Raw genomic sequence first — 12,530 nt, 5'->3', positions numbered from 1 at the left:
TGAGCGCGGCATGACGGGAGAGGCGGCCGGCGCCCGAGGAGCAGGCGAGTCCGTGGTGGCCAAGGCGATCAACAGGGGCCCCACTAGAGGCACAGCTGTGGTCCACACATACATCGGCCCCGACCCGGAGTCCGATAGCAATTCTGAGTGTTTGGCTCGATGAAAGTGCCGTTGTTGGGTGATGGATAGGCGTGCAGCCATAAAATTAGTAAAATAAAATAATGTATTTACCAATAAACTATGGTATACATATTTACCAGGGGCCCCCGCACTAGGTGAGACCTGGGCTATAACCGCGAAAATCGAAGTTCGCAAATTGCGGGCATTTTTCTCTGTCACTCTAATTACACCTTTAATGGAGTAAAAGAGAAAAATCCCCGCAATTTGCGAATTACGGTTTTCGCGGTAGCCCCTCTGTATCGCGGGGAACCATTTAAGGCAGGGGCCTTAAATGGCCTAAGGGGCCCAGAATAACCCACGCTGGCCCATTGTGTATAGTTGAATTATCGAGAAGATGGAATTGCATTTGTAGTGGTTGTATGCTGATAGTACAAGAAAATAGAAAATTCAAATATAGAATGCCTGTAAACAAACAATACTACTACATATGCAATTCCACGCTCTCGATGATTCAACTATACAGGGGTACACAATGGGCCAGCGTGGGCCATTCTGGGGGCCGCATTTATGCGTTAAAGGGAGCAAGTGATATTGCTATCTCATTCTACCGCATGGCTGCGTCCCTTGGACTGGCCGGCGCTGGCCCATTGCGTACAGGGGCCTTTAGATTTGTACATGCAGTATCTGAATTTAGTTACTTAATAGGTATAGCATGCAAGTTACAAAATTACTAAAAATGACACTTAAATATTTGCGTACATTATAAAATATTACTTAGTATAGCTTCTAGCTGTTTCCACGTAGTTAAGTGATTGAAGAAGAGTGTAGGTAAGCTTTTTGGCCTCAATAACTGATCTGTCTTTGATTTGAGATAACAATGCTTTAGCATGGCACTGTAGGTTGAAGCCTTAAGGTGGTCCCCAAATCGTTTACCGAAGGCGGAGAAGACTTCTGGAACAGGTAGGTTAAAGATTCGGTTTTTGAGAAGCGAGACGTAACAAGTCATGAGTGTAGACGATTTGTGTGTAAGCAAAACGATACTGTGCAAAAATAACTGCCGAACAGTCAGGCCCATAGCTTCAGCGTAGAGTTCAGAAGTTGGAAATCGAAAGGGTCATTGTCCAGACTCTGGTCACAGCTAGGAGCCTTGCGTGGTCCCTTCCCGACGAAGTGTCAATTGGGGATTTTAGAACGGCAGTGGGGGCTAAGTTGTCCCAGGCCCTTATTGCCTCTCGGGTCTAGGTGGCACATCTGGCAGTTTAGCTAGCCAGGCTTTCATGGCCTCATCCAAGCACGCGACCTCGCAGTTTGTTATTTTAAGGATTTTACCTGCGAGATCAGACGTGCTATGGATTGAGGACAAGAATGCCGGCAGAGCAATACTCGATATTTTGCGTGTTCCTAAACCGCCAAACCTAATGGGCAAAGAATCTTGGGTCCAAGCCGATTCATTAAAATGGACATTCAAAATCGATTCCAGTTGTGACTTAAGGAGACTATCGATAGGTTGGACTAAACTAGCGACTTTCCAGATAGCGCAGCAACGGAGCAAGTACGTAAATTTGGGAACCAACAACAACATTTTAAAATAAATAAGGCCGAATGGCTACTAATTTTGACTAAACGTTCTGAATCTGATCTAAACTCGAAAAACTTTGAAGTACCTGGGCTGCTAAAGAGGGTTCTACGTTTTCGGAAATGTACAATTCACATTTGTCGAAGTCAAGTTTCAGGTCAATGGCGCTAAATTTCTGTATAACTAGGGATAAGTCACGTCGCTCTCCGGATAGCCTGGAAAGAGTAATAATAAGGCTGCTATTTAACTGATCACCAGATTTAGTAAAATTTAATACCAAAAAAATCTATTTTACCACCCTAAAATCATGAATGATCACCAAAATTATAACACCATTTTAATGTGAAATGATTACCAATTTTATTACATTTTACTATCCTTTTAAAGGAAATGACACCAAAATAATCATTATTAACCCAAAAATAGTCAATGATTACCAAATTTCAATCCCCATTTTAATGTGAAATGATAACCAAATTTTTACATCTTGCTATCCTATTAAAGAAAATGACACCAAAATAATCATTGTAAACCCAAAAATAGTAAATGACCACCAAAATTAGAACTCCATTTTAATGTAAAATGATAACCAAATTTTTAAATCTTGCTATCCTATTAAAGCAAATGGCTCCAAAATAATCATTGTAAACGCAAAAATAGTAAATGATCACAAAATTGTAACCACATTTTAATTAAAAATGTGCAATCATTTAATATATCGTTATCCTATTAAATTAATTAATCCACTTCGTTACCTTTTTCTAGTAGCATTTTATTTCTGTAACAGTCGCAGTTCTAACCTAACCTAACCCACTTTTCTAGTAGCATTTTGTTTCTGTAAGGGTCGTAGTTCAAACCTAACCTAACCCACTTTTCTAGTAGCATTTCTTTTCTGCAAGGGTCGCAGTTCAAACCTAACCTAACCCACTTTTCTAGTAGCATTTCGTTTCTGTATGGGTCGCAGTTCAAACCTAACCTAACCCACTTTTCTAGTAGCATTTCTTTTCTGTAAGGGTCGCAGTTCAAACCTAACCTAACCCACTTTTCTAGTAGCGTTTCGTATCTGTATGGGTAGCAGTTGAAACTTAACCTAACCTACTTTTCTAGTACCATTTCGTTTCTGTAATAAGGGTCGCAGTGCTAACCTAACCTAACCCACTTAACTGATAGCAGTTTAACTTACTTTTCTAGTAGCATAACGAAATCCTACTATAAAAGTAGATTAGGTTAGGTAGGTATGCGGTGCGGGCTACGGGGGGTTGAGCGGGAGGGGCTAGTAATTTTGGCATCAGTTTACTTTATTTGGTAATATGTATAAATTTTTTGGTAATCATAGTGGTTTATTTAGGTGAAAATATCGCATTAATTTGGTCTTCAAGATTTGGTGATCATTAATGATTTTTGGTGATCATTCAATATATTTGGTATTTGAATACAATTTGAAGTGCAGTCGTAATTAAAGTGGTGGTACTTTTGTATTTTTAGGCCTTATTTTTTTGGTGTTCAGTAATTTTTTTTGGTAAGCATGATTTTTTTATATAGGGTACCAAAGTATTTTTTGGTGGTCATTCTATTTGTAGCCTAATAATAACGGGAAAAGTTGAAGGCACGACACCTCAGGGCCCTCCTCCTACTAGATGGTGTGCTCAAATTACGGCACCTATGCTATATAAACTGCACGAGGCCATGCGCTTGGCGGAGAACAGAACCCTATGGAGGAGCCTGCCAACAGAAGGATATGATGTCACGATCCTCAGTATTGAGGGACCGACTGAAGAAGAGGGATAAGTCTGCCAGAACCGTATTATATGTGAGTCTCCGCTGATGGTGCCGTCGTCCAGGTACCAAACATGCAGTATGAACGTGAGACTATGAATAGCTGAATTAATAGCCAGACTTAATATATGGTATATATATATATGTATATATATATATACATATTTGTTCTTATTGCACAATTTGAATACTGAATGTACAAATATGCTGTACCTTTGTTTTTAAACACTGAACTGTACAAAATATATTCTGGTAGAATTTACAAACGGATACACTGTACTCGTTACAAAATCTAACATGTTTGTCTAAAGATTTTTCAAAAACTAATCTTAGAATTAATATATTTAAATAGGATAAGGTAAACACAAATATAACTGTAAAAAGGAAGTAGGAACTAACTGAATTACCGTCACACACTCAACTCAACAGTCGAAATTATATATACCTAGGTCTATTATATACTTTAAGCCGTATCAGCTGTGGGCTGTGTGTGATAGTGTGTGTGTTAATTATTACGCTATGAGCTGATCCTCATTAACCCCTGACGCAGAATGGCTACAGAATCACAATCTCCAAGTTAATACGCATAAAATAAAACTCATTCAGTTAAGACCCTACCAAAACGAACCCATAGATCTAACTTTAACCAAAATAATAAGTTTATGGCAAAAAAAATATTTTTGGTACAAGCTTTTATCGCTGACTGACGCTACTTTTATTCCACGGGCAACTAATACGAGTACTCATCGAGACAATTCTATAAACCCCAAACACAATTAGGTTTCGTTGTTTTATCACAGAGTTCCTATGGCCACCTCCTGTCTCGCGTCTCGCCTTACTTATGTATACAAATTTCCAGCTTCATTGGAAGTCGGGAAGTGGGTCAAATTTAACTTGCAAGATTTGACCCGTACAAACATAGTTACATATAGTCTGTACTAAATATGGTGTGCATTGATACCATCAATGAAAATAGAGTGTATAGAGGCGGATTGTCAAAGTAAATTATGTAGCCACTGTAAATTTACTGCCAATATCTTTCGACAGAAAATTAAAACTGTTAGGCCCCATTCGCACGACAGCTTAAAAAGCGTTGCGTTAAAACCCGACGTTGGCGCTTTTTTACCGTTTCCAATATTTGTGTTCATATGAACGCTTAAAAATCACTTGTGAGTCGTAATGCCACGTACGCATCTCAGCAAAGCCATACTTTATTTGCTATTACGACGTATTATTTGAATATAGCTTGAATATTTCAGGAATTTGTAAGCATAAGTTGACATTTTTAAGGTGAAACTAATAATAATCTTGACGATTGACACCAAAAATTGACACTTGACAGCCAACTGACAGCAGCGCCGGCGCTTTTTTAACGCTTGTGAGAACAGATACACGGAGTTCCGTATGCTCTATTCAATTTGACGCCAACGCTCAACGCCGAAAATGGAACAGTGCTCGATAAAAAAGCGCCGCGCTTAAAAACCGCCTTCGTGTGAATACATACATGGTTATCCATTGGTGTCATTCAAACGCTTTTTTAACGCGCGTTGAAAAAGCTGCCGTGCGAACGGGGCCTTAGAACGCCATTTGACTTTGATCCATAAGGCTGATTAAGACGGCGCGCGAAGCGTATATGCGATTTTAGCTACATTGCGGACTGTTGGTTAAGTCCAATTCAACCGCCCGATCGAAAACCGCAATGTAATGGAACTGGCATGCGAGTTGTCGCATCGACTAAATGAGCCCTTTTATTATTTCACTGATATGTGTAAATTTGTTAAATATTGAAATTAACGCCATCTACTCGACTGTAGGCCAAAGGTTATGGCGCCATCGCTCGAAAAGATTACACCATACCTTTGGCCTACTCTCGAGTAGATGGTGTTAATATTAATATTTAACAAGTTTACACATATCAAATACTATTACTTATTCTGTGATATCAGTGAAAGAATAATGATCAAAGTCAAATGGCGTTCTAACAGGTTTAATCTTCTGTCGAAAGATGGCAGTAAATGTAGGTACTGTAGCTACATAATTTACCATGACAGTAACTCTCTATTTAAAATTCTCTTTGATACCATGTTTCAAAGATGGATTTAAAAACAATTTATCTGGTTAAAGTCCTAAGCTACCTATTAGGCAGACTCTTAATAAAGTAAACTCGATTTCACTTTCATGAGCTTCTTCAGCAATTCTTTCTTCGTTGTATTGTAATCTGTAACAAGTAAAATTAATTTAAATGAAACTCCGTAGAAATCTTTGGTCTCTTAAATGCATTCGTACAATGCAAACATAAAGTACATCCGCGGAAAAATTAAAAGATGTATGAGAACCTTTTACCAAGTGGATGAAATTAGGCTTGTTTTAAGCAATGGTATGTATGCAGGCAGAGATTCAAAAGTATTATTTGGTACTATTCCGCCGTATACATCCTTTAAAACGAAGATGAGATAATAATATACTGTGCGTAAATATTAACCAATAACTTTGGAATGAATGTTTCAAACTGCTGAGAGATAAACAATTTTTTTTAATACGAGTAACAATACCATATTCACTTACCTAGTCTTTTGATTTGCTCGCTGCGTTTTTCGATTATCAGAAGCAAGAACTAGAGCAGCGGTCGGCAACCTTTTAGCAGCCAAGGGCCACATAGTAGTTAAGGAAGTTGACGCGGGCCGCACTTTGGTAATATGTGTGACTTTAATCAGGCATTGCTGTTTGACAATATTACATACAAAATAGCCAGGGGGGCTCGCGGGCCGCGAGTGAGAGGGCCGCTTGTTGCCGACCGCTGAACTAGAGTATCCCTATAGATCCGCCAGGTTGTTTGTCAGCAAAGCGGGGGCGTTTAGCTGGTATTGCCGCTGAAATCAAATAATCCGCATTAATTATAGAGGTACTAGCTGCTCACCTCTTTATTAGTAGTATTAGTACCTACCTACTTAAAAATGGAGACCTATAAGCTCTAAAAACCACGGACCGGAAGACGCAGCGTGGGAAGGCCCTCTACAAGATGGAGTTGTATGGGGTCGGCGCGTGACCGGCCGCTGTGGAGATCGTTGAGGGAGTTCTTAGGCCATCAGTGGACGTCTTTCGGCTGATATGATGGTTATGATGATGATGAAGCTTTCGGAAACCCGTCGCGCGAGTGACTAAAAATACGTAAATGCTCTACCCATCCATGCAGTATCATACCATGACCGTGCTGTCGTGAACGTATCAAGCATGGAATGTAAGTTAGTAATAAATAAGAGCTCGTCAACATAGGTAGAGTTTTTTTGATACTCCTACAGTCAGCAGCAGATGTTGCTAAGCGGACGAGGTGTTCAAAATTACCTTGATACCATCTTGATACGCACTTATTCTCTTAACAATAAAAGTCGCGTTAAGATCATTTTGAACACCTGGCCCTTATAGTAAATAACCTTATAATCGGTCAAGTCCTATAAATTAAATACCTTTGTACTTAAATTACATACTTCACTGCAGGCTTCACTTATACGGACTCTACTTGTCTGGTCTAATGTATGGTTTTGAACCATAACCATTTCTTATTCGGTGGACAAGTCGCATGCTCAATAGGCAATAGCATTAATTGAGCCAATAACATTTTTTTTTTCTCAATTCTACGCTTACCTTTATCCAGTCGAATGCTTATTCCAGATTTCAGACAAGCTTGGCCTGTACTCGTAGATGCAGTAGCTGAAGTTTGTGCTGGAACATTTCACACGTTAAAATTTTAAAAATAAATTACAAACATAGGTACCAACATAAAACATTAATAGTTAGTACCTTCACTTATTTTTATTTGTCAGTCGTAGTTAGCTGTTAACCAAGCAGGTAAGACTTAGACCGTTTAAATACCTTACTTTGAACTTCTTATCTGTTTTATACCGATCTATGTTTTACCTAGTAATAGCTGATACTAATGACCTGCTTGAAGACATGCATATCGGCGTCCGCGTGAGAGCAAATCTCGCATACTACCGAATACCTAGTAGGTAAAGAATCCTCAAGTAAACTATTAAAGAGCATGCGAAGACCATCTCCGTATAAATCCTTAAGCGGACGCACACATTTAACCGGTTTCGATGAAACTTGCATGGGGTATGAACTTTAAGATGTTTTGCCCCGTTTCCAATGATACCACACTCGTAGTTCGTACCTATCAATAAGCGAGATTATCATACTAATACGTACACGTACATTAGAACGTTATTGATAAACCGGTTTTGATAAAACTTCCACTGAATAACCTACTAAGTTGAGATAAATGTACCTATGCCAAAAATATTTAATAGAAAAAACCGACTTGTCAAAACAGTCTGAAATGCCATAAATGAATGACGACTGGTCTGGCCTAGTGGGTAGTGACCCTGCATATGAAGCCGATGGTCCCGGGTTCGAATCCTGGTAAGGGCATTTATTTGTATGATGATACAGATATTTGTTCCTGAGTCATGGTTGTTTTCTATGTATTTAAGTATTTATATATTATTTATATCGTTGTCTGAGTACCCACAATTAACACAAGCTTTCTTGAGCTTACCGTGGGGCTTATTCAATTTGTGTAAAAATGTCCTATATTTTTTTTTTATATATGTAATTTATTGGCTGGCATTTAACTGATCACAGTGATCACCATATATAGTAATCCACTTCGTCACCTTTACCTAGTAGCATTTCGTTTCTGTAAGGGTCGCAGTTCTTACCTAACCTAATATTAACCTTACCCACTTTTATACTCGTAGTAGCATTTCGTTTCTCTAAGAAGCGCTAGTGGCCTAGCGGTAAGAGCGTGCGACTTGCAATCCGAAGGTTCGCGGGTTCAAACTCGGCTCGTACCTACCAATGAGTTTTTCGGAAGTTATGTACGAAATATCATTTGATGTTTACCAGTCGCTTTTAGGTGAAGGAAAAAATCGTGAGGAATCCGAACTAATCCCAATAAGGTCTCGTTTATCCTCTGAGTTGGAAGATCAAATGGCAGTCGCTTTCGTAAAAACTAGTGCCTACGCCAATTCTTGGGATTCGTTGCCAAGCGGACCCCAGGCTCCCATGAGCCGTGGCAAAATTCCGGGACAACGCGAGGAAGATGATGATGATGATAATGATGATTTCGTTTCTCTAAGGGTCACAGTTTTATCCTACCTAACCTAACCCACAAAATCGAAATCGCCAAATGTGTACTATGCGTCGTTCAAGAGTTCTGTTCTGATAATCATCAGCAGTTCCACTTCATCAAATGTGACAGTTTTTAATGTAAATGCTTGATTTTCTGATTAAAATACATAAATCTCTGTACGTATGCCTTTAAAATTTGAGGAGTTCTCTCGATTCCTCATGGATCCCATGTTCAGAACTCGTGAATGTGGCTTAAAAACGTGAGCTATGCGTCGTTGAAGAGTTCCGTTCTTGGCCATCATCAGTTCTACTTCATCAATTGTCACTTTTTTCAATGTAAATGCTTGATTTGTTGTATGTCTTTAATTAAAGATTTGAGGAGTTCCCTCGATTCCTCATGGATCCCATCATCAGTAGGTACCTACTCGAGCTTAACAAAAATGTGGCTTAAAACCTTAACTTGCTTAATAGTAATTTCGAAGACCTATCGAATGATGTGCTTATGTTGATATTTCTCAAAAAAAAAAACAATTTTAGTTTCATACGACGACGACCGGTCTGGCCTAGTAAGTATAGTGACCCTGCCTGTGAAACCGATCGGATCCCGGTAAGGGCATTGTATGATGAACACAAATATTTGTTCCTGAGTCATGGGTGTTTTCTATGTATATAAGTATGTATTTATCTGTATAAGTATGTAATGTATATCGTCGCCTAGCACCCATAGTACAAGCTTTGCTTAGTTTTGGGCTAGGTTGATCTGTGTAAGATGTCCCCTAATATTTATTATTTATTTATTTACCTACCCATGGAGTGTATTTTAAACTACGTACCGAAGCGTAAAGTAAGTACATCAACACCACTTAATTAACGTCCATTAAGAGAAACGTGGACAAACTACTTGAGATCTGTGTGAAAACTAAAATACTTTTACCTAAAAGCAAAACTAGCATAATTACCATTTTCACTGTTTGATGTTGACAGAGGTACTCTGGCATGTGAAGATCTGATCTGAATCTGGTTTGCAGCTGAAATTTAAATTATTGTAAAAGAAATAAGGTAGAAGTACTAGTGCTTGACGCTGCACTAGTATTCGACATGGGCACTTTATGTCAAAGTAATATAGGTTAAATTTGAACAGCGAAGATTTTTCTGTATTCAAATTTAATCCTTGTCACTTTGACATAAAGTGCCCATGTCGAATACTAGTGCAGCGTCGAGCACTAGTACTTCTACCTTAATTTAACATTTTTAGATTAAGTACTATTAGGTATAACTCCATACGCCGTGCACCGCAATAACGCGGTTGGGAGCGGCAATTTATCCAGAAAAAAAAAAGATCTTCATGGACTTTCCATGTGCGACGGTAATCGCTTATTTACAGGTGATTCGTGTCCTCGTTTGCCTCCTATATAACTTATATAGAAAAGCCTATGTTTATTTTAATATCCTTATATCTTATAGTTCTTGAGTAAAATGGCTGTGATCTACGGACGGACGGACGGGCGGACTGACCGACGGACATGACGAAACTATAACGGTTTCATTTTTGCCATTTTGGCTACGGACGGAACCCTGAAAACGATCACAATTCGGACTAACCAATTCGAAGAGAAACGTGGGTAAACTGAGGGCCTCTCGCGAAACACGTTCGCCGTGTTACTTCTCTGTCGCACATACGTACGAATTTACAAGTGCGACAGAGAGGCAACACGTCGAACGTGGTTCGCGGTAGGCCCTCTGAAGTCTGTGTGAAAATACTTTTAAAGATAACTAGCATAATTACCATTTACCTACACTGTTCGATGTCGATGGTCTGGCATGTAAAGGTTTGCACCTGAAATTTAAAATTCTGGTGAAAAATTATTTTAATATTTTTAACATTAGGACATGATGTCACGATCCTCAGCATTGAGGGAACGACTGATGATGATGAGATGATCTATTTTTTATGGGTAATCAAATATACCTACTGTTACTGTCTGTCTTTCGGGGCTCCCTGAGGATGGGGGCCCTGGGCACGAGCCCCGTGTGCCCCTATGGGAAAGACGTACTGACTTATATATTAAACCACTTATTCATAAAACTTAGCATCTACCTTTGTTAAATTTGTCCCTTTCTAACAAACACAAATGACAAAATGACAAAAGCGTTTATGAATAATGTCATAAGAATACTGTTGTTGAAATTGAAATAAGTACCTTCAATTCAATCTCTCATAGCATAGCATACTTAGTACCTATTGATTGAAGTTTCTTGTTAGATGGACATTGTTTCCATCAAAAAACCGGCCAAGTGCGAGTCGGACTCGCGTTCCAAGGGTTCCGTATATTACACAATTTTTAACAATCAGTGCCGGATTAAGATATGTTGATGCCCTAAGGATTTCTAGGTGCCCCCTCTCCCTCGGGTCATCAAGATTACATTGATTTTTTGGTAAATTGAGAGAAGTTCATTGCCGCGTTACAGCTGAGAATGGAAATCAGTCACATCATTTTATCACGAAAATTGACAGTGCCGCAGCAGTCATGTTGCAACAGAGTACCTAATGCTGTTGCAGTCGCCACCCGAATGTCCCCTTTATCATAGCTTAGAAAGTAATAAAAACGCAATATGATAGACAGTTGTAAATTTTTACTTTTAGTATGGAAATCAGTCACATCATTTTATCACGGAAGTTGACAGTACTGCAGCAGTAACGTTGCAACAGAGTATATAATGTTGCTGCAGTCGCCACCCGAATGTCACCTTTATTATACCTTATAAAGTTATTGAAAACGCGAGCGAAGCGAGCGCGAAAATTTTTCGATATACAAACGCAATTTTACTTTTAGTTCCAACCAGGCGCGAATCCAGGATTTCATACAGAGAAGGGATGGGACAGTTTTCTATCAGCCTAGCTTCGCAGAGGGCTCGATATTTCTTAGGCTTCGATATTCGAGGTTGTTTTCATGCATAAAATATGCAAGAAAGCAGAGCTTGGAATTGAATTGGCGAAGTGTGAGAAAGGCAGTAGGCCTAGCTGCGAAAGAGGAAAGCTTGGATTTGGATCCACGCCCAAGTGTAATTAAGGCAGAAGGCCTCGCATAAGACCTAACGCCGAACCGCAAAAGAGTGGGTTGAAATCGAATCTATGCATGTAATCACGACTCTTCTACTGCTACCGATTGTTTCCCAAAGAATTACGCGCCATTATTTTTGCAAATTAGCTTTTGGACAGCTAAAAAAAATCGTGTGGTAAAAACGATGTGTCTGTCCCTAATTTTAAAATTTGTTCACCTTTTTCAACCTGGCATTTTGGTGCCCCTCCTGAACGTGGTGCCCTAAGCACGTGCTTGTTTTGCTTATTGGTTACAAAGTCTTTATTAATTCAACCATTAAAGTCGACGAGTACAAAAAACTTTAAGCTAGCTCTCAATTTAACATTTTTTTTAAACATTATTTTTAATTTGACCTTACAATTACTCGTAAGTAGGTAAGACCGTTAAATATTTAAAATGATTATCTTATCAGAAAATTATCACCAATTACTCTAAGAAAACTACTACTCTAAGTAATCCGGCACTGTTAACAATGTATTTTTTATGTGAAACGTGAGTGAAATCTCTTTAAAAACTCCGTAGGGGTCGGATTAAAAACTGTAATTAAGTCCGACTCACGCTTGACTGTACATTTCTAATAGGTTTTCCTGTCATCTATAGGTATAGACCTATTTTATGTATTTTTTTTCAAAATTTTAGACCTAGTAGTTTCGGAGATAAGGGGGGGGGAATGGTCATTTTTTGCCTATTTTCTTGAATAACTTCTAAACTGTTGATTCGAAAATTATAAAAAAAAAATATTTGGATTCCTTACAATAAGCTCTTTCATTTGATATGTAACAGTATGTAGTTTGAAAATTTTTTTTTTCACTTTTTCATTTACCCCC

General features: G+C 38.7%; 1 long non-coding RNA gene across 1 annotated transcript; it reads right to left on the bottom strand.

Annotated features, from left to right (window-relative positions):
- Positions 1 to 6,219: 6,219 nt before the first annotated feature.
- On the bottom strand, positions 6,220 to 9,630 carry LOC134799392 (uncharacterized). The gene is made up of 3 exons (XR_010145401.1): positions 9,562 to 9,630; positions 7,115 to 7,192; positions 6,220 to 6,342 (listed from the first exon to the last, which is right to left on the bottom strand). It is a non-coding gene; the product is annotated as an uncharacterized LOC134799392 (long non-coding RNA).
- Between the last annotated feature and the right edge of the window lie 2,900 nt (positions 9,631 to 12,530).

Source organism: Cydia splendana, chromosome 18 (genome assembly GCF_910591565.1).
Source record: "Cydia splendana chromosome 18, ilCydSple1.2, whole genome shotgun sequence".
Taxonomy (NCBI): domain Eukaryota; kingdom Metazoa; phylum Arthropoda; class Insecta; order Lepidoptera; family Tortricidae; genus Cydia; species Cydia splendana.
Note: the sequence above shows the minus strand (reverse complement) of the source record. Positions and strands in the feature narration are given on the sequence as shown.